Genomic DNA, 23,455 nt, shown 5'->3' on the forward strand with positions numbered 1-23,455 from the left:
TGGAGCTCAAGTATTAGATATGGTGTATATTTTATTTATATAATTTTAAAATGTTTTATTTATTTACACGATATAAGCTTCACTGGCAAGCCCAGCATTTCCTCCCAATTCTACTCCCCCAACAGGGAAGCTGTCTGCTACAATTCACCCGCTGGGAAACCTATCCCCTCAGTGTTGCTGCTGATTATAGACTGTGTTGTGAAGAAGGTGTGTGAGACCAAATAGGGGAGATGGGGAATAGTGTATGAAATAGCAGGGCAAGGGTAAAGAGGAGAGGGGATGCACAAAGAGGACAAAGAGGAGAGGAGAGAGCTTCAATCTGAAGCTATGAAATTGGTAGGGGAAGGATGGGTGGAATAAGAACACTAAGGACAGAAAAGAGCAAATTGTGTAGGTCTGGGGAGTGGCAAGTGTGTGGGGCTAGGTGTTGGGAAGGCATCAAGTGCATGTGAGGAAGAATAGCAGAGAAAATGGTGTGGTTGGGGAAGACAGAGGTATGGAAGGAAGGGAAATGTGAAGGGAAGGGGGCTTGTGTTGTTGGGCAGGGGTAATTGGGGAGGTGAAGGAAAAGGCTGTATATATGTGGAGTAGGGATGGGGCTAGGTGTTGTAGCACAAAGGGTCCCATGAATGTGTAGCGAGGAGTGGAAGAGAATAGAAGGGTGAGGGTGTGTGAGAGTGGAAATGGGTGAGTATATTTGGTGAGTAAGGCAAGTAGCTTTTGTGTGGGGGAGGGATCTTGTGTATTCTGAACAGAAGTTAGTAGGGAACCGGCTGGGGAAGGGGGAGCATGTATTAATGAGTGGGTAGGAGACAGCTTGTTTGTAAAAGGGATATGAGGCATTCTTTGATGCTGAAGGGGGATGGATATGTGTGTGAGTGTGGTTTTAGGAGGAAAACAAAATGTGGAGGCATTAGAAGAAGGAAGGAGTGTCTGCAGGGGATTCAGTTTTTACTTCCATCTCCAGGAAGAGTGACTGACTTTATTTTTTGAGTGATAGGGGTGTTGAATTGATATGTTAGGAAGAGTTGTTTGAGAGTGTTTAAAGATGGTAGGATTTTTTTTTTTGCCTTGTGTTATATTAAGTTAGAAGTGTTGATGACTACTTCCAATGAAACTTGCACATATTTCAATTCATAAACTCCTCAAAAATCTGTACTTTTTATACTCTGTATTGTATTTCAAATTTAGTTTTTGATTCTTGTTTGAATTTCTTTATCTTAAGCATTGCTGTGAATCCTTTTGGTTTGATTCAGATTCTATTACGTGCTCAGCGAGTTCAGGAAAATACACTCTTATTTCAGTCTAGTGGTTGTTTGTCTTGCTTTAAGCAGAGTCATAAAATTACAGAGCAAAGACACAGGCCCTTTAGCTCAACTCATTCATGCTGACCAAGGTGTCAACCTGAGCTAGTCACAGCCTCCTCTGTATGGGCCATATACCTTTTAACTTATGGTTTAAGATGGTGTTACTGAAGAAGGGCGACACCTTACTGGCAGCTTTCAAAGGAAGAAATATGATTAAATACTCTACACTTTTTCTGTGGAGAATTGTGTTAAATGATCACTGCAAACAATGAAGAGCTGAACAAAGAAGAGGCTGATCCAAGAGTAGAGGCATGCGGGTGTGAGACGGAGTTGGAGCAAGGTTGAGATGTGTTTGAGTGGCTGGAGTGAGGTCAAGGCATGTTCGAGACTGAGATGGAGTGAGTGGAACTGAGCAAAGATGGAGTGGAGTTGTTTGGGAGCCTGTCCAGCTAAACTGGGAGTGAGGTCGGATTGATCTGCAACTAGAGTTGCAGATTGATCATTGATTTGAAAAGGTTGAGTATGGGCCGGAATGCGGTGTTCAGGCCCAGAGCATATCGCTACAGTGGGGCCTGGTTCTAAGTGTGGTGGAATGACATGGTGTTTGGATAATTTAAACATCAGGTCAGATGGACTGAAGAAGCAGGGTGTCAGGGCCAGTTCTGCTCTGCACTGTTCACTCCATTCTCCTCAGCGATGAAGCTGTGCCCTGCTCCGGCCGCTCTGGACTTAGTGTCTGCGAGCTTTGCCACGATTTGCTTCACTGTGTGATGAACTGAGACTGAGGTTGTGTGTCTGCTCTGGCTCCTCAGGGCTTCAGGTCTATGGACTCAGTTTTGTTCTGAATGCTGATGCTTGCTTTATTATTTGCAGGATTTATTTTTCCCCCCCTCTCCCTCCCTCTCCCCCTCCCCATTAAGTGTTAGTCTTATTTTAGAATTTGTTTTCTTTTGGATTTCTTGCTCTGTGGCTGCCTGTAAGCCGATGAATCTCAAGGTTGTATAATTTATTCATACTTCGATAACAAGTGTATTTTGAAGCATTGAACCTTTAATGCTTCCTGTCCATGTATCTGTATGAATGCCTTTTAAGCATTGTAATTTTTCCTACCTCTGCACTTCCTTTAGCAGCTTGTTCCATATACCCACCACTCTCTATGGGGGAAGAAATTGCCCTTGGGTCCTCTTTAAATTTTTCCCATCTCACCTTAGAGATGGTTTTTGACTTCTCTACCCTGGGAGTATGACCACCCTCCTTATCTATGTCCTCATGATATTATAAATCTCTATAAAGTAACCCAGTAGACATCTTCACTGGAAAATGGCCCCACCCTATCCAATCTCTCCTTAATGAACTCCATTTGTTGCCATCAAGCAAATGTCCAGCATGTTATCCCAGCATGGAGTGAAACGTGGTAATTTGGTCTGCATATTTATTGGCTGAACTTTCAAGAGTGACATAAGGAAATGATCTTTAGTCTCTTATGACAAGAGGAGCGTGTGAGTACTGCTAATGGATCAAAGCTATTCGTTGGAGCCTCAGCAGATGGCTATACCACTGAAATACTGTGCGAGTAGAATTAAAGAAAGAAAAACTAAATTAAGATCGGACAAAATTGTTTCTTCCATCTCTTCCCATATTCCCAAGCTTAAGAAATTACAATTAGTCTCTATTTGTAGTGCTTTTTGGGGCGTGGTTTTCATGGGTAAGGTAGAATGAGTTGCAACATGCAGGGAAGCTGATTTGTTGTTACACACACGAGAAAATCTGCAGATGCTGAAAATGTAGGCAATGCACACATTAGTTAGGGGAATGGACGGGAGGTTCTGTGGGCGAGAACAGGAGTCCCAGGTGGTATGTTGCTTTCTGGGTGCCAGGGTCCAGGATATCTCAGATTGAGTCCTCAGCATTCTTAAGTTGAACAGCCAGAAGTCGAGGTCCATGTTGGTTCAAGTGACATGGGTAGGATGAGTGACAAGGTTCTGCATAGTGAGTTCAGGGAGTTCGGTGCTATGTTAAAGGGCAGGACCTCCAGGGTTGTGATATCAGGATTGCTACCTGTGCCACATGCCGGTGAGGCTAGAACTAGGAAAATTATACAGTTTAATACGTGGCTAAGGAGTTGGTGTAGGAGGGAGGGCATAAGATTTTTGGATCATTGGTCTTTCTTCCAGGGAAGGTGAGATCTGATTAGAAGGGATGGTTTACACCTGAACTGAAGGGGAACTAATATCCTAGCGGGAAGGTTTGTTAATGCTGCACAGTAGGGTTTACACTAGAGTTGCAGTGGGATGGGAACCTGGGTGCCAAAGCAGTTAGTGGAGGGTTTTGGAGACAGATGTTAGGAATCAAAAGATTAAGCATGGTGCAACAAAATTGAAAAGACTGAACACAGGACTGAAGGTGTTGTATCTGAATGCGTGCAGAAAACGGAATAAGGTAGATGAATTTGCAGCATCGTTGCAGATAGGCATTGTTGTAGGCATCACAGGACCATGGCTGAAGGATTTTATCTAGGAGCTTAATGTCCAAGGATACACATTGTATCGAAAGGACAGGCAGGAAGGCAAGAGGGGGTGGCATTGCTCTCTTGGTAAAAAATGAAATCAAATCATAAGAAAAAAGTGACATAGGGTCAGAAGGTGTTGAATCATTGTGGATAGAGCTAAGGAACTGGACGGGTAAAATAAAACCCTGGTGGGAGTTGTATACAGACCTCTAATCAATAAGGATGTGGTCTGCAAATTACACTGGGAGATGGACAATGCATGCCAAAAGGGCAATATTATAATAGGGCTTCAACATGCAGGTAGATTGGAAAAATCAGATTGGTACAGGAGTGGGAATTTCTAGTGTGCCTACAAGATAGCTTTTAAGAGCAGCTCATGGTTCAGCCCACTAGAGGATCAGCTATTTTGGATTGGGTGCTGTGCAATGAACCAGAATTGATTAGAGAGATTATGGTAAAAAGAACCCTCGGGGAAAAGTGATCATGATATGATCACACTCACCCTGAAATTTGAGAAGGAGAAGCCAAAGTTAGATGTATCAGTATTACACTGGAGTAAAGGGAACTACTGAAGCATGAGAGAGGAGTTGGCTAGAATTGATCGGAGAAGAACACTGGCAGAGCAGCAATGGATGGAATTTCTGAATGCAATTCGGAGGGCCAGGATATATATACTCTATCGAGGAAGAAGTATTCTAAAGGAAAAATGACACAATCATGGCTAACAAGAGAAGTCAAAGCCAACATAAAAGCCACAGAGAGGGCATATAATAAAGCAAAGATTAGTGTGAAGTTAGAGGATTGGGAAGCTTTTAAAAACCAGCAGAAGACAACTAAAAATGTCTGCTCTCAGGATGAGGCTTTTCATTCCATAACAAAAGAGATGTCCTCTTCCTTCAAAGAAAGGGGCTTCCCTTCCTCCATCATCAATGCTGCCCTCAACCGCACGTCTTCCATTTCACGCATGTCTGCCCTTACCCCATCCTCCCACCACCCTACCAGGGATAGGGTTCCTCTTGTCCTCACTTAGCACCTCACCAGCCTCTGCATCTAGCACATAATTCTCTGCAATTTCCACCATCTCCAATGGGATCCCACCACCAAGCACATTTTTCCCTCCCCCCCCCCGACTTTCTGTTTTCCACAGTGATCGCTCCCTATGCAATTTCCTTGTCCATTCGTCTCTTCACACTGATACTTACACTTATAAGTGGAACAAGTGCCACACCTGCCCCTATACCTCCTCCCTCACTACCATTCAGAGCTCCAAACAGTCCTTTCAGGTGAGGTGACATTTCAGCTGTGAGTCTGTTGGGGGTCATATACTGTGTCCAGGGCTCCTGGTGTGGCCTCCTGTGTATTGGTGAGACCTGATGTAGATTGGGAGACTGTTTTGCCGAGTACCTAAGGTCCATCTGCCAGAAAAAGCGGGATTTCCCAGTGGCCACCATTTTAATTCCACTTTCCATTCCAATTCGGATATGTCTATCCATGCCTTCCGCCACTGTCGTGATAAGGCCACACTCTGGTTGGAGGAACAACACCTTATATCTTGTCTGGGTAGCTTCCAAAGTTACTTTGTCGAACTTCCGGTAATGCCCCCCTCCCTCCTCATCAACTTATCCCTCTCTTGCCTTATCTCCTTGTCTGTCCATCACTCCCTCTGGTGCTCCTCCCCCCTTTTCTTTCTCCCATGGCCTTCTGTCCTCTCCTATAAGATTCCCCCTTCTCCAGCCCTGCATCTCTTCCACCAATAAACTCCCCAGCTCTTTACTTCACCCCTCCCTCCTCACAGTTTCACCTTCCCCTCCCCCACCTTTCAAATCTACTCCTCATCTTTTTTTCTCTAGTCCTGCTGAAAGGTCTCAGCCTGACTGTACTCTTTTCCATAGATACTGCCTGGCCTGCTGAGTTCCTCCAGCATTTTGTGTGTGTTGTTTGGATTTCCAGCATCTGCAGATTTTCTCTTGTTAATAAAAAATGTCATTAAGAAGGTAGAGATGGAATAGGAAAGTAAGCTAGCCAATACTGTTAGAGATACCAAAAATTTCTTCAGATACATGAATGTAAAAAGAGAGGTGAGAGTGGATATTGGATCATTGGAAAACGATGCTAGAGAGGTAGTAATAGGGGACCATGAAATGGTGGACGAGCTGAATAAGTATTTTGCATCCTAGTGGAAGACACTAGCAGTATGGTAGAAGTTCTAGGTGTCTGGGGCCATGAAGTATATGAAGTTACCGTGACTAGAGAGAAGGTTCTTGGGAAACTGAAAGGTCTGAAGGTAGATAAGTCACCTGGACTAGATGGTTTACAACCGAGAGTTCTGAAAAAGGTGACTGAAGAGATCATGGAAGCATTATTAATGATCTTTCAAGAACCATTAGATTCTGGAATGGTTCCAGAAGACTGGAAAATCGCAAATGTCACTCCACTCTTCAAGAAGGGAGAGAAGCAGAAGAAAGGAAACTATAGGCCAGTTAGTCTGACCTCAGTGTTTGGGAAGATGTTGGAGTCAATTATTAAGGATGAGGTCTCAGGGTACTTGGAGGCATGTGATATAACAGGCCATAGTCAGCATGGCTTCCTCAAGGGAAAATCTTGCCTGACAAATCTGTTGGAATTCTTTGAAGAGATAGCAAGCAGGATAGACAAAGGAGAATAGACTGAGGTTGTGTACTTGGATTTTCAGAAGACCTTTGACAAGGTGTCACACATGAGGCTGGTTAACAAGCTATAAGCCCATGGTATTACAGGAAAGATTCTAGCATGGATAAAGCAGTGGCTGATTGGCAGGAGGTGAAGAGTGGGAATAAAGGGAGCCTTCTTTGACTGGCTGCCAGTGACTAGTGGTGTTCCACATGGGTCTGTGTTGGGATCAATTCTTTTTACATTATATTTCAATGATTTGGATGATAGAATTAATGGCTTTGTTGCAAAATTTGCAGATGATATGAAGATAGATGGAGAGGCAGGTAGTGTTGAGGAAGTAGAGAAGCTACAGGAGGACTTGGACAGTTTAGGAGAATGGGCAAAGAAATGGCAGATGGAATTCAGTGTCAGGAAGTGTATGGTCATGCACTTCGGTGGAATAACTGTAAGGGTTGACTGTTTTCTAAAAGGAGAGAAAGTACAAAAAATCCAAATGCAAAGGGACTTGAGAGTCCTTGTGCAAGATTCCCTAAAGGTTAACTTGCAGCTTGAGTCAGTGGTGAGGAAGACAAATGCAATGTTAGCATTCATTTCAAGAAGACCAGAATATAAAAGCAAGGATGTAATGTTGAGACTTTTTAAAGCACTGGTGAGGCCTCACTTGGAGTATTGTTAGCAGTTTTGGCCCCATATCTTAGAAATATGTGCTGAAACTGGAGAGTGCTCAAAGGCGGTTCCTGAAAATGATCCCAGGATTGAATGCTTGACATACTAAGTGCGTCTGATGGCTGTATTTATTAGAATTCAGAAGAATGAGGGGTGACCTCAATGAACCCTATTGAATGGTGAAAGGCCTTGATAAGGTGGATATAGGGAGGGTGTTTTCTTTGCTGGGAGAGTCTAAGGCCAGTGGACACAGCCTCAGAATAGAGGGGTGTCCTTTTAGAATGGAAAAGAGGAGTAATTTCTTTAGCCAGAGAGTGGTGCATCTGTGGAATTCTTTGCCCCAGGCAGCTGTGGAGGCCAAGTCTTTATGCATATTTAAGGCAGAGGTTGATAGATTCTTGACTGGTCAGGGCATGAAGGGATACCGGGAAGAGGTAGGAGAATGGGGCTGAGAGGAAAACTGGATTAACCAGGATGAAATGACGGAGCAGACTTGATGGGCTGGATGGTTTAACTCTGCTCCTGTATATTTTAGTCTTAAAATGCTGGAAGAACTCAGCCAGCCAGGCAGCATCTATGGAAACAGTCAACGTTTCAGGTCAGGGGCCTTCAATAGGACAGCTACAACTTTTGTTGTTAGCCAGTCAGCTCCCTGATTGTTTTAATGGGAATACATCTTTGCCTTGTAAACATCTGCATTACTTCCAAATTCTACTGTCAACCCAGCTCAGTGGTGACATTTAGAAAACATGAAACGGTCTTTTATTGAAACGGAGTGAGAGGAAATGTGAAGGCATTGTACTACATTGTCAGGTGAACAGAAATTCTCAAAAGCTCCTCAATTTGATGTGGGGGGTGGGGATGGCGTGGGAAGAGAATTTCTTTGTGTGGTCGCGGAGTCAAATGGCCCATAAAGCGGAAGAAGTCAAAGCATAGCACATGATTGGGTGATGGTGGGACCTGAGGTCAGAGGAAAGGCAATCTGTAGGGGAACATTATAGTATTTTAATTTGATTTGTAGAGCAGGGATTTTGACTCGAGCTTGTGCTACGTTTTTTTGCAACTGTTGAGGGTAAAACATTACTTCAGTTAAACACATAAAACCAGAGATCATAACTGCGTGCATTTTAAGTATGCACATACATATTCTGAGCAGGGAAAGGCCACTCAGTTCCTTAAGCATATTTGGCCATTTGCTTTTCTACCAAAGCTGTCTCCTGTAGCCTTTCATCCTTTTATCATACATTTTTATTGTAGGTAGAATGAAAACGGAATGGTTTTTGCTATGCAGCAGTAACTCTGAATTCTTGCGAAATATCTACAAATAGTTTGGCCTGAAGTCTGTACAAATCTTGTTGGCAAACTGAGGACAACTGAAATATGAACTTAAACTCTAAAGAAACAGAGCCTAGAATAAAACTGAGGAGTGGATAGATCCAATGATGTACAGGATTTGAAAACTGCAGAGAGCAATATTGTCCTGCTGTGAAATAGCTTTCAAATACTTCATAGTGGTGACAGGCAGTATTGTGTCCACTCAGTGTGTTTGTACAGTGATGTCAATGTATTTACTGTCTAAGTGGAGGAGTATTCCATCTAATTACTGGAACTTAGATCTTGAGCATGTTGTTAAATTTGACAGTAATCTGCGCCTTAACCATAAGTATCCAAACATGTAATTCTAGTAGAGACCATTCTTCAAAAATAGAACATAAATGCTTATGTTACAAAACATGTTTTGAGCTAAAAGATCTTGAAATTTTGATGTACTATTGGCGTGCGTATAAACAACACAGAAGTGGGGAAATCAGGCCATTTTAATTATTGGACCTCTGGGGAAACATCAGTTTCTTTTTGTGGTGCTTGTGATTTGGCATCGGGAGCTGCTTTATCTACGGGGGTAAGATAGTGGGAGCAGCACGGACACGAGTGCTTAGGGGCAGTTTGAGAAGTAGTGAAGGATTCGGTGCAGCGCAGAGGTACGCAAGCCCAAAGACAAAAAAGAATATCATTTACTTAGTTGCAAATACCCCAGTCCTCTGCTTTGCAAGTGTGACCTCATTATCCTGGGAGTGCTGAGCAACTGGTTCCCCTCACACAGTATGGCTCGAGTTCCCCTGCAATGCTCTAAAAGGAGTTCATCCCTTATACTCATGATTGGGAAATATATGTCAGCGCACAAAATGATCGATGCCAGGAAGCGTTTTGTTTAATTTATGAAATTATGTGAAATAACCCAGAATTTGGTTTTATTGTGTTTCACTCTGGGGACGAAAACTTATTTTTCAGTTGCCTAATGCTGTAATAAAGAAATACATGATAGAGTGATAGAGTCGTAGGACACTGAAAACATTTATTTATATTTGCATTTGCACAGTGTGTTGTTTACAGAAAGACAGACATACTTTATTGATCCTGAGGGAAATTGGGTTTCGTTACAGCCGCACCAACCATGAATAGTGGTGAAATATAGCAATATAAACCCATAAATAATTAAATAATAATAAGCTAATCATGCCAAGTGGAAATACGTCCAGGACCAGCCTATTGGCTCAGGGTGTCTGACACTCCGAGGGAGGAGTTGTAAAGTTTGATGGCCACAGGTAGGAATGACTTCCTATGACACTCAGTGTTACATCTTGCTGGAATGAGTCTCTGGCTGAATGTACTCCTGTGCCTAACCAGTACATTATGGAGTGGATGGGAGTCATTGTCCAAGATGGCATGCAACTTGGACAGCATCCTCTTTTCAGACACCACCGTCAGAGAGTCCAGTTCCACCCCCACAACATCACTGGCCTTAGGAATGAGTTTGTTGATTCTGTTGGTGTCTGCTACCCTCAGCCTGCTGCCCCAGCGCACAACAGCAAACATGATAGCACTGGCCACCACAGCCTCGTAGAACATCCTCAGCATCATTCGGCAGATGTTAAAGGACCTCAGTCTCCTCAGGAAATAGAGATGGCTCTGACCCTTACTGATCCAGTTTACACTTACTACGGTTACTGTTGTTTAGATTTGCTAAGTATGTCCTCGGGAAAAAGAATCTCAGGGTTGTATGTAGTGACATGTATGTACTCTGATAATAAATTTTAGCTTGAAGTAGGCATTTAAGCCCAATTAACCAAGTTGCTTACTTGAGCTTGCCACGTTTGCCTTTTTGTGACCCATATCTCGCTAAAGCTTTCCCGTCTAAACATCTTTAAACATTGTAGTTTCACCTGTCTTTACCACTTTGCCCAGTTCTTGTTTTGTATTTCTGGCATCCTTTGTGTGGAAAGACTTGCCCCTCAAGTACCTTTTAAGCCTTTTCCTTGTCATCTTCAAATAATGCCCTTGATATTTAGATTCCCCTACCCCTGCAAAAAGACTGTGAACATTCACCTCATCTATTCCCTTCATGATCTAAAATAGATTTAAGTTCTCCCCTCAGCTTCCTTTGCTCCAGGAAACACAGCAGCAGCCTATCCAGTCCCTACTTGTAACTCATGCCCTCCAGTCCTGGTGTCATCTCCTGTACCTCTTCAGCTTAATGACATTTATTCTATAGCTAGGCAACCACAAATGCACACAATAATCCTGAGTGTGGTCTCACCAACGTATTGTTCAGTTGGAGCATCGAACAGTACATGCCCTTTGGCCTTTGGCAAGTGTTGGGAAGAACTAATTAGTAATCAAATGTCCAACTAAACCAATCCTTTCTGGCTATACAACCTTCATATCCTTCCATTTCCTGTGTATTTCTGTGCCTGTTTAAGAGCTTCTTGAACACCCCTACCATATTTGCCTTCACCAACACCAGACAGTGCATTCTAAGCACTTGTACACCTTTGCAGAAACTGCCTGCATATCTGTTGCTCAATGTCAGAGTGGCAATTTTGTGTGTGTGTGTGTATCTGTATGCATCCATCTGTTGTATAATCCCATCAGAATGATTTCACCTGTCTTATTTTGCGTTCAACCCAAGTAGACTCAGTGGTTGAGACCACCATTATTTTCCCTCTGCATGCAATTGTGATATTGTCCTTGATTAACAGCACAACTGCCCCATCCCCTCATTTACCACCTTCTCTACTTTTCCTTTAATATTGAAACCCTAGAACATGAAGCCTCCATTCCTGTCCCTCTCCAACCAAGTCTCTGTTATGAACACATCTTCATTGTTCAATGTACTGATCTCTGCTCTAAGTTTATCACCTTTATCCATAATATTCTTAGTGTTAAAATAATACACACACTTCAATCCCTCAATCCTATTGTATATTGTGTCTATTACTTTTCTCCTGCCTGTTTTTATTAGTCATGACAACTACCTTCCTCACAGTTCCTCCACTCTCTGATCTGGCACTCTAGTGAAATGAAATCCCCTGCCAAACTAGTTTAATACCCACCCAGTCCCCCAAAGCAGCACTAGTGAATCTCCTGGCCATGATATTGGTTCCTCTGCACTTAAGGTGAAACCCATTTCTCCTGTACAAGTCATCCCTGCCCCAGTAGAGGTTCCAATGATCCAAGAACCTAAAACCCTGCACCTGTTCCTCATCACTCATTCATTTCTGTGCTATTCCTTCATTGAGTAACACATTGCACCTGTAGTAATTTAGAGATTACTACCTTTTAGGTCCTGCTTTTCCTCCTCTTTCCTAACTCCTTATGCTCACTGCACAGAACGTCTTCCCCCTTCCCACCTATGTTCTTGCTGCCAACGTGCATGTTGAGGCCTTTTGAGGATATTTTGCAGCCACTCAGAGGCATCCTCAATCCTGGTACCCAGGAGGCAACAGACTATACTGGTGTCCCTTTCACAGTCATAGAATCTCTTCTCTACCACCCTCGCCCCCCAACTATGGAGTCTGCTATTGCTATTGTTCTGCCTGACAGGAGAAATTATTTTCCCATGCCGTAATTAAGAAGGGCTCATACTGATTTAGGTTGTTTGTGTTAAATGCCAGATACCACCCAATTAAGGTCAAACTTGACAAGGTGCTAATAAAATAGATTTTTTTCCTGAACCAAATGAAACTTCATAATGCTTACCATTGGAATTTAGTGGTTGAATGGACGCTAATATTGTAATATTCTGTTATTCAGCATCTTATTCAACAGACAATGTTTGCTGGTCTCAGTCTTCCTTTTGGCTCCGCTGATCCCATCCAATTTAGTGGGTTATTGGAAATTTTATTACAACACCATCAATGAAGTGGATTAATTATGTGTTTGGTTATTAATTGGAATAACAGCCAAGAATCCAGAAAATCTACAAGTCTGGTACTTCCAAAATCCCAAGTGTCCTGAATTATTGGAGATTAATGTACATAAGTTTACCAGTTCATTTCAGACACTAAACAGACCACTTAACCAAATGGAACTGGAGAGTAAATTTAAATACTTTTCAAGTTATTGAGATATGTTCAAGAAAGATCTCAGGAACATGTAGTTTACTGATGTGCTTTTTCTGGAGCAGTGAATAGCAGATAATAGTTTGAAGCTGAAATTTAAATCCATGGGAGATGCTTGATGTGGGGTTCATGCAGAGAATGCAAACTCTGATGTTATTTACTTAGGAGCAAATGAGTTTACTACATATGCAATGTCATCTTCTCAAACTGTGTTTTACTTCCTATTTAAAAATAATTTTGCTCAGAAAAGTCTTATCATTCCTGAATGGAATTGGTCTTTTCATATATTTTGATGTTTTGTCAAACGTACAAGATTTAGAAAATATCATGAATTTCTTGGCAATATGACATCAGGTTGACTTGTACCACCATGTATATGGTTTTGCTCCAGGGAATCTGTTTATGGGATACATATGATAATTTCTTGTGAGGTTGTTGTTTGGTTCCTATAAAATGTGCAGTGTTATGGGTTCATAGAAGCAACCAGAAAGCTTAGTCATGTCCGGTCTATATTACGTCATCAGCATCTGCTCAACCACATGACAGTTGGAGCCATATGATAATATACTCTTAAACCCTCTCAATTTATGCCACCATCCAAATAAAAGATGACAAAGGGTAATTTACAATGCCTATAGAAAGTATCCCCCCCCCCCCGGGACATTTTCATGTTTTATTGTTTTACAACATTGAATCACAGTGGATTTAATTTGGTTTTTTTGGACACTGATCAACAGAAAAAGACTCTTGTGTCAAAGTGAAAACAGATCTCTACAAACTTGTGGAGGCCAGGTCATTGGGTGTATTTAAGGCAGAGATTGATAGGTTCTTGATTGGACATGGCATCATAGGTTACAGGGAGAAGGCCGGAAACTGGGGTTAAGGAGGGGAAAAAAGAGGGATCAGCTTTGATTGAACGGCAGAACAGACTCGATGGGCCAGATGGCTTGATTCTGCTCCTATGTCTTATGGTATTATGGTCTAAAATCTTCTAAATTAATAGAAAAATAAAGCACAAAATAATTGATTGCATAAATATTCACCCCCTTTAATCTGGTATTCCAAATCATCATTGGTGCACCCAATTGGTTTTAGAAGTCACATAATTAGTTAAATTGAGATCACCTGTGTGCAGACAAGGTGTTTCAATTGATCATGTCAGTATTCTAGCAAAAACTGCACCATGATGACAAAAAAACACTCCAAGCAACTCCACAAAAAGGTTATTGAAAAGCACAGGTCTTGAGATGGATACAATAAAATTTCCAAGTCACTGAATATCCGTTGGAGTCACTCATCAAGAAATAGGAAAAATTTGGCTGAGCTGTAAATCTGCTTAGAGCAGGGGTGTCAAACTCATTTTAGGTCACGGGCCGGATTGAGCAAAATGCAGCTTCATGTGGGCCGGATCAGTCGGACGCGTGTGAACGCAGCTTTCGTTGCCTCCGTTTTCTCAGCCTGTTTTCATGTGTCTCAGTCTCTGCTATAACTACAAAGTGTTTCACTTTACAAATTCCGTTTCTTATGAAGAAGACTGCCGAATAAACACTAAAACCCCTGAAAACCTGGTACCTGAATAAACTCAGCATTAGCCATATCATATGCCATAGGTGCTTCGATTACTGGGGCCAGCTTTAATAGTAATTAGATATTATCTCGCGGGCCAAAGATAATTCCACCCCGGGCTTTGAGTTTGACATATATGGCTTAGAGCATGCCGTCCTCAAAATCTGAGTGACCATGCAAGAAGGAGACTAGTGAGGGAGGCCACCAAGAGATCCATGACAACTCTGGAGGAGTTACAAGATTCAGTGGCTGAGATGGGAAAGACTGCGCATACAACTGTTGCCTGGGTGCTTCAGCTCTCACAGTTTTATGGAAGAGTAGCAAAGAGAAAGCCACTGTAGAAAAAAGAAAACTCACATGAAATCTTGTCTAGAGTTTGTTAGAAGGCACGTAGGAAGCTCTGAAGTCAGCTGGAAGAAGGTTCTGTGGTCTGATGAAACCAAAATTGAGCTTTTTGACCATCAGACAAGATGCTATGTTTGGTGTAAGCCAAATACTGCACGTCATCAAATGCATCCCAGCCCTACTGCAAAGCATGGTGGTGGCTGCATCATGCTGTGGGGTTGCTTCACTGCAGCAGGCCCTGGAAGGCTTATGAATGTAGAATGAATGCAGCAAAGTACAGGGAAATCCTGGAGGAAAACCTGACTCAATCTGCAAGAGAACTGTGACTTGGGAGAAGATTTGTTTCCTAGCAAGACAATGACCCCAAGCATAAAGCCAAAGTTACAAAGGATTGGCTTAAAAACAACAAAGTTAATGTCCTGCAGTGGCCAAGTCAGAGTCCAAACCTCAATCCAATTGAGAATTTGTGGCTGGACTTGAAAATGGCTGTTCACTCACAATCCCCTTGCAATCTGACAGAGCTTGGGCAGCTTTGTAAGAAAGAATTGGGAAGAACTGCAGTGTTCAGTTGTGCAAAGCTGATAGAAACCTATCCACATAGGCCCAAGGCTGTAATTGCTGCCAAAGGTGCATCTACTAAATACTGACTTGAAGGGGGTGAATACTTATGCAATTAATTATTTTGTGTTTTATATTGTAATTCATTTAGATCACTTTGTAGAGATCTGTTTTCACTTTGACACGAAAGAGCCTTTTTCTGTTGGGCAGTGTCAGAAAACACCAAATTAAATCCACTGTGATTCGATGTTGTAAAACAATAAAACATGAAAACTTCCAAGAGGGGCTGAATACTTTTTATAGGCACTCTATGTAATTTGAATCGGTGATCCTTGTTAATGTAAAGTTAATAACAAGAAACAAGATTTCAATTTTGTTTTATTTAACGTATTTGAGTGTGCTTTATTGTAGTTGTGCTTTGGTATTTCATTTGATTTTGTTTTTCAGAATGAACGTTCACATGTACAACATTAATTCCAAAGTAGAACAAACTTCTATTTACAGAAACAGGATGTTGTTACGTACCCCGTAACTGGGTCACTTACCAGCAAAGATAGAGAGGTCCGTTGAAGTCTGATGGTACTATTTTTAAAGGTCTTTATTTATAAAGAGGCACAAAAATAAGATTAATACAAACATTCAGATAATATACGTCGTCAATACTCAATCTAAAAGTGCGGGTATAGTAATAATCATCAATAAGAAATGGCTCTATCGTTTGTCTAGGGGATAATATATTGTCTGATGGAAATATAAAAGTCACTCAGTTCATGCAGGCTTCAGCCTTTGGGGACCGCTGGGTTTTCACTTGTTGGAGAGAGAGAGATTTGTGAGAAAAGAAACTTGCCCGGGTCTTTGATGAGGCCAATCCGTTGAGTCGGGGAGTTGGTTCCCCGTTGTTAGTTCAAGAAAATCGTTTCTGTGGTATCAGCCACCGGCACCCAGGCAAGGGAACCGAACGCACGTGGCTTTCTTCAAATGGCTTCCCGCTATTACGGGATCGCTAGCGTTTCTTCTGGTGCGTCTGAGGGGCCGTCTCTACAGCCCCTCTTTTATCTGGACTCGCAGGGTAGTAGATGTCAATCAGGTTGGGGTTGATGTTATCTCTCTCTCAACCAGCTCACGTTGCCCGAGGGCTGCAGGTAGCACAGTCCCCAATCCACAAATGTGTCTCCAAGAGACAATGGCCAATGTCGCGTGACTTTGCATCGCCGGGGAACGAGGCAGTCTGCACGTCTCTTTCCCCATTTTCTGGGTCTACTGCCCCCACCCACTAGTGCTCTTGCGATTCTCACAAAGGAGGGGGCTGCGGGCATAACAATGTTAAATAGGAAGATGGATGTAACAACTAAGCCTACATTAATAAAAAAGTGACAACTAAGTTGGAATTAAATGCCAGTTGAAAAAAATAAAATTTCCAGTCTCCATGGTGATATTGAGCTAATTACTATTGACTAATTCACTCCTTCCTTCCCAAAGATGCCAAAAATGTTGTTGTATTCCTGTAAAGCTTTTGAAATATTTGCATCATGTCAGATTGACATTAATGCACAAAGCATTTTAACATACAGACATTGCTCACCTCTTGGCTTTAAAATCAGTTATGTCTGTCTTTATTTTGGAATGCTTTACTCCTTCTGTATGAGGTGCAACATATTGGATATATATTCCTTTTGAGTCTGACAACAGGTTCTGCAGCCTGAGAACAGAGTTTAAAAACATGTACAGATGTACACTAATGTCAATTTTTGGTGCAGTGTATAATTTAAATTTAAAAAAAATCAACTTCATAGAAATTTGTTGTATATTTTGATGGGATGTAGGATTACTATATTAAAAAGTATTGAAAAGTCATGAAAAGGATTGAAAAGTCATGAGAAGTTATAAAAAACTATTGACTGTCAATTATGAAATAAGCAGTTGATGCAAAGAAGCAGTAAATTTCTGGAAAATTGTTTTTCTGCACTCCTTTTTCTCCTCTGAAAAGCTGATGCTTGTTTGGCACAGTTTCACAGATATCAACAAGCAAGTGAGTATCTTGACCCGACAGATCAATAGAAGCTCTTATAGAGCTCTCTGCAGGTCGTTTATCATCAAGCCCATGAGGGGAGTGAAGAGCTACTTTCACTAAAAGGTGAATGGACTGTATTTCAAGATGTGAGAAAGTTTCTGCTGATTCAAATAATCTTGACTACTTTTTCCACGTGGTGAAGAATAGATTGAATAGGTAGAGTTAGGTCTTGTCTGTTGATTGAGGAGGACTTGTTGAGATTTTTAAAAGGATATTGTAGTAGAAGTGGAATCGTAAAATGCTGAAAATACTCAGCAGATCAGGCAACATATGTAGAGAGAGGGAAAAAATGCAGATCTTTCATCGGAAGGCTGTGGGTAGCTCCATGAGATGATAGATAGATAGATAGATAGATAGATACTTTATTCATCCCCATGCAGAAATTCAAATTTTTTTCCAATGTCCCATACACTTGTTGTAGCAAAACTAATTACATACAATACTTAACTCAGTAAAAAATATATGCATCTAAATCACTATCTCAAAAAGCATTAATAATAGCTTTTAAAAAGTTCTTAAGTCCTGGCGGTTGAATTGTAAAGCCTAATGGCATTGGGGAGTATTGACCTCTTCATCCTGTCTGAGGAGCATTGCATCAATAGTAACCTGTCGCTGAAACTGCTTCTCTGTCTCTGGATGGTGCTATGTAGAGGATGTTCAGAGTTTTCCATAATTGACCGTAGCCTACTCAGCGCCCTTCGCTCAGCTACCGATGTTAAACTCTCCAGTACTTTGCCCACGACAGAGCCCGCCTTCCTTACCAGCTTATTAAGACGTGAGGCGTCCCTCTTCTTAATGCTTCCTCCCCAACACGCCACCACAAAGAAGAGGGCGCTCTCCACAACTGACCTATAGAACATCTTCAGCATCTCACTACAGACATTGAATGACGCCAACCTTCTTAGGAAGTACAGTCGACTCTGTGCCTTCCTGCACAAGGCATCTGTGTTGGCAGTCCAGTCTAGCTTCTCGTCTAACTGTACTCCCAGATACTTGTAGGTCTTAACCTGCTCCACACATTCTCCATTAATGATCACTGGCTCCATATGAGGCCTAGATCTCCTAAAGTCCACCACCATCTCCTTGGTCTTGGTGATATTGAGACGCAGGTAGTTTGAGTTGCACCATATCACAAAGTCCTGTATCAGTTTCCTATACTCCTCCTCCTGTCCATACTGGAACTGCATTTTACAAAAACTTTGAACTGTGCAGGGGAAGTTGCAAGGACCAGGACCCCAAAGTTCTAGGGAATTGTTGTAAAAATAATGTTGGCCGCCACAGTAGCATGCCAGTTAGCACGACACTATTACAGCTCATAGCATTGGAGTTCAATCCAGAAGTCTTCTGTATGTCCTCCCCATGCAATGCCTGAGCTTTCTCTGAGTGTTCTGGTTTCCAAAGGTGTACCAGGTAGGTTAATTGGTCATTATAAATTGTCCTGTGAATAGGTTAGGGTTAAGTTGGGGTTATTGGGAGCTGCTGGGTGGTGTGGCTTGAAGGGCTAGTTCCACGCTGTTTCTCTAAATAAGTAAATATGATATCTTTTTTATGTCCAAAGAGATGTGTCTGAAAAATGAAGTCTGAAAGCAATGTTAAAAGTCATGCTCCATGCTGAAGAATTGCCTTTGAGCTCACCATTTGGCCAAGGTAAGTTGCAAGTATGGTTATTTAGTCAGATACTTCTGTTCAATGTTCAAAGTCAGGAAACAAAGCAATACCATGGAATGCGTTCCAAGAAAGCATCAAGCACCCAATGCTCAAAATAAAGCACAGAATCACACAAGTAGCATAAAAATGAATGAAACACAAACAGAATATAAAACATCAAACCACAGAGTCCTTGAAACAGTCTAGGAATGTCAGTTCAATTTCGTGCTGAGTCGTTTATTGATTGCAGGCTGCAGAGTCAATCTGTCATGATCAAAACAGCGCAAAATAGCAATTTTTTTTTAAAAAAAGCAGTAACCAGAAACCAAAACCATATAGTAATTGACCATAATGTTGGAATTAATTCTCCAAATTTTGTGTTATTTTCTTATTAGAGAACAGCATGGAACAGTCCCTTCATGCCCAATGAGTCACTCTGCCTTGCTACCACCTATTTAACACTGGCCTAAACATAGAACAGTTTACAATGACCAATTAAACCTACTGTTCAACTGTGAAAGGAAACATCAGTACCTGGAGGAAACCCACATGATTCACAGGGAGACTGTATAATCTCCTTACAGATGGTTCTGGAATTGAACTCTAAACTCTGAAACACCCTGAGCTATCATAGCATCTTGCTAACTGCTACGCTACCATAGTGCCCGGGGATGTTGTTTTACCTGGAAATGGTGATTAATGCTTTTGATTATCCTATACTACAAATAGAATTGGACTGATTGGAGATTAGCCAAATGTTTTTTGTAAGATTAGCTAACCAGTTAAGAGGAGCTTTGTGTCACAGAGTTGGAGGATATATTTAATTGGTAAATGCTGATTATTAACCTGCCTCAAACAAGAGAAAATCTGTAGATGCTGGAAATCCAAACAACACACACAAAATGCTGGAGAAATTCAGCAGGGCAGGCAACATCTATGGAAAAGAGTAAACGGTTGACATTTCGGGCTGAGATCCTTCATCATGATTGATGAAGGGTCTCAGCGAAAAATGTTGACCGTAGTCTTTTCCATAGATGTTGCCTGGCCTGCTGAGTCCCTCTAGCATTTTGTGTGCGTTGCCTATTAATCTTCTTGTTTGGAAACACTGCTGGCAGAAAGGGTCTGGGACATGGGTTGTTAAGTTACAGGTATGCAAAAAGTTCATCCTCCTTTCCTTAGAAAAAATGATTCTGGAAATCTGAATTGCATGTGTCCTCCAAGTGGTAGATGTAATAGCAAAGGGACCCAAGAATATTCATAGTTGTTCTAACGTGATCTAATTGTATTCAAGACAACATCTGCAGAAATAAATACTGTTGATGTTTCATTTGAAAGACTTTTGTCAAAACTGGAGTGAAAATGTCAGTTTTAGATCGCAGAAAGTGCGGGGAACCAGCATTGCCCAGGTAATCCCAAAGTTTATGGAACTATCTGGTTGATTCATGAGCAGTTAGAGAGATAAAACTTATAAAAAGATGTCAGATCTATGTAACCCAGTCAGAGCTGCTGTTGGAATCTAAAACTAAAAGAACACTGGAAATGCCCAGCAAGTCAGGCAGAATTAATGGAGTGAGAAAATTAGCTAATATTTTGGTTAGATAATCTTATAGCAAAACTCTACAGTTCCTTCACACACGAGAAGAAGCATGTTGCCTGAAATTGTAAACTTTGATTTGGAGTCCCAAAGGCTATAACCTGCATGGATGGAACAAGAGGCATTGTTCTTCATGTTTATGTTAGGTCCCACCAGAACATGACTGGAGAATACTGGCAGATAGGAGAGAGTGGCAGTAGGATGGAGAATTATAGTGAAAGCCAACTGGTGTTAGTCCTGCAAACTGAATGTAGGTGCTTTGCAGTGCAGTCACTCAATCTATATTCAGTTTCTCCAATGTGGAGGAGCTAGCCTTGTGAGTACCAAATGCAGTTTTATAGATTTGGGAGAAAATACAAATGGATTGCTGCTGTACCGAGAAGGACAATTTGGATTCCTGGATGGTACGAAGAGGTGAGTGGACAAACTGCTAGTATTGGCTTTCAAGATAAATAAATAGATGCTATGAGAAGCTGCATGTTGTTGGAGATGCTAAAAAGTTGTTCTTGGAAGGCGATAATTAGAAGTCTAACCTTACTCTGGTAAAAGAGGGTGTGAAAGCAAATATATTCAACTCAGTTGAAGTCTTGATCATTTTAGTGAGGAAACCAAGGTCAAGAAAAGAAGAAGGCATTGTGGAGTTAACTGGGTGTAAAGATTCATAACCAGAACAGATGCATTGAAAGGGTAGAAATTGGGAGAGTGGGCTAGAGTTCTTACAGGAAGAATAAGAAGAAATATAAATGTAATAGCTATTAATTTTCTGTATGATAGTTATTGATCTGTGTCCTCAACCAGAGATGAAGAAATCTAGGAAATAATCCAGGAGAGTCAGACATGGACCATGTGAAAGTTAGAACAAAGAGAAATTACGCTACAAATTCTTTGTCCATATTGCAGCAACTAGGATTGGCTGAGACCAATTCTTCACTTTTCCCTGGTTGCATAAAATAAGATGTTTATCAAATATGGCCTATGTGGCATAAATGCAATTTGAGCAAGTTGAACTGACTGAACTCAGAAGCTATCTGGGATGTGTTATTTATTGTGGTAATGAACTGCTGAATTCTGGTACAGTATAATAATATCCTTGATTTCTGAGAAGTATAGCTTGTTTCATTGCATTCTAAAAGAAAGAATGGTCTTTTAGAAAGAACAAATCAGATCACTATTCATATAATCTCCTGAAAATGTTTCATTTTTAAATATATGCATTTGATTAGAACCAGAAGCCATGAAAAAGTGACTTTCTGTAAAGAGGAACCAAAATGTTATTGGTTAAATGAAACATTAGTAAAAAATATGGCATTGCAAAATGCACATTTCAGTGTTTATGAAATTCTGCTTTCTAGTATGTGGAACACATTTAAATGACTTAGTCAGAAATTTAATATCAGGGTACCTTGGGGAGCAAATGACTCTTTCAGGAGTGAATAGAACGTACAGTATTTTGTAATTGATCAGGATTGCACCATGAAGATAATGCCTGATCGTGATCAGTGCTGTCTTTCAATATTTCCAGTTTCTATCATATTTAAATGATCTGATTAATACTTTGTTCACTGTCTGAACTAAATTATAGATTAGGTGATGTATACAATGACAGCTTCAAATTGATAAAAAAATTTGAAGATTTTTTTTTACCAGTACTTGGAGTCCAGTGTAAAGGGATACACACCAGGACAAACTTTGATACAGACAGGGCAAGATTGATCCATTTGAAAATAATAAGAAGACACCTCTATTATTACAGTACAAACATATTTATTTACTGATATGATTCATGGCACATGCTGGAGATCTGTTTGATTTCTCGAAGATCTATTTACTTATTGGGAGAATAAAACTGTACAGCTCAAACAAAGCCTTAAGGAGCATTTTCCAGCACCATATAACAAATATCTGTGCAGTTAAGAATAGGGGAATTGTTAACATCAGGGTCTGATCTAACTGACTACAGTTTGGCTGATAAAGTTAAGCTGATCATTCCTAAAGCTGTGTTCTGTCAACCACAATGCTTATGAACTGTAGTATACCTATCAACTCTTTGAGCAGATTTTTAGAGATTCATCAGAACATTCGAAAAAAATCCGTACAACTTGAGTAAGAGTTGAAGCAATACATGAACTGACTGTAGACACATAAACTGTTCTGATTTGTTTTGATTGAAGATCCGAACAACTTGGAGGAGATCGTTCACTGGGTTCAAAAAGTTTTAGTTGCTGTGTGCATATTCAGTTCAGCTAAGCTGACCCTCTTGTTACATTATCTTCATTCTTTTTCATTCTTTGCATGTATTTATAAAATGTTGCCAAGCTGGGAAGGGATAAACTTCTTTTCACTGATCAGAAATTGTCACGTGACCAGATTTTAATTTGATACAGATTGTTAACCAAGAGGAAAGCAAAGATTTTTATGCTCTTTGTTTGCTGTGCTGGGAGATGGTGCCAATGGCACTGTATTTGCAAGGATGCCAGAAATATGGTGTTAAAGAGGTCAGGTGACATTAAGGTTTACTTAAATTATTTTTGGAACACGGAAACACTGAAGTAGCTGTTTTGTGGCTTGATCCAGGGAAAGAACATAATTTTGGTTGGGTAGAGTCTGAACAAAATGAAATAAACCTCATTGAGGTCTGTAAAAAGAGAACAGGCTGGTACATATCTTTGGAATAGACAAAGTATGTGGAAAATGTTGTCTGGTCAGATGGAGTAACTAATGTCCATTATGAGCACTGGGATGGGATATCTCAAACAGCAGACTTATAATGTCTACTTATTTCAGTTCTGAGCTCTAAAGTTGTTAAAAGGTACAATTCCATGGCTTAATTTTAATTTCAAACTTATTTAACATATGACTCTAATAACATTGAAAATAATTGAGATAAACTTGTCTAAAAAATTGGAACAGACTACTACATTTGACCACAATGCAAATACAATTTTGATACTTCTGAAACTAAATCACCGAAAGAAAATGACTCACAAAAGACTGGACTGCGCCAATGCAGCATCAGTGTGATCTTGTCTGTTGTGAATGTTCATTTGGAACAGTGAAGTATTGAGAGTTGAAATTATACAGGAGTCAGAAGACCCACACTCAGCTTCTTCCATGAGATTTGTGCCATGAGATTTGTGAACG

The 23,455-nt window shown here is 40.9% G+C and overlaps 1 protein-coding gene across 4 annotated transcripts in view; it reads left to right on the plus strand.

Moving 5' to 3' along the window:
- znf469 (zinc finger protein 469) overlaps positions 1-23,455 on the plus strand; it is a 465,067-nt gene that overhangs the window by 49,715 nt on the left and 391,897 nt on the right. For 3 of the 4 annotated variants that reach the window (XM_073070180.1, XM_073070183.1, XM_073070187.1), the window contains exon 2: positions 18,632-18,720. The exons of the other annotated variant lie outside the window; for it this stretch is intronic. The gene's annotated coding sequence lies outside the window, so the exon portion shown is untranslated. The remainder of the gene's footprint in view (positions 1-18,631; positions 18,721-23,455) is intronic. 4 annotated transcript variants of the gene reach the window in all.

The sequence above is a fragment of the Hemitrygon akajei genome, chromosome 17, assembly GCF_048418815.1.
Source record: "Hemitrygon akajei chromosome 17, sHemAka1.3, whole genome shotgun sequence".
NCBI classification, from domain to species: domain Eukaryota; kingdom Metazoa; phylum Chordata; class Chondrichthyes; order Myliobatiformes; family Dasyatidae; genus Hemitrygon; species Hemitrygon akajei.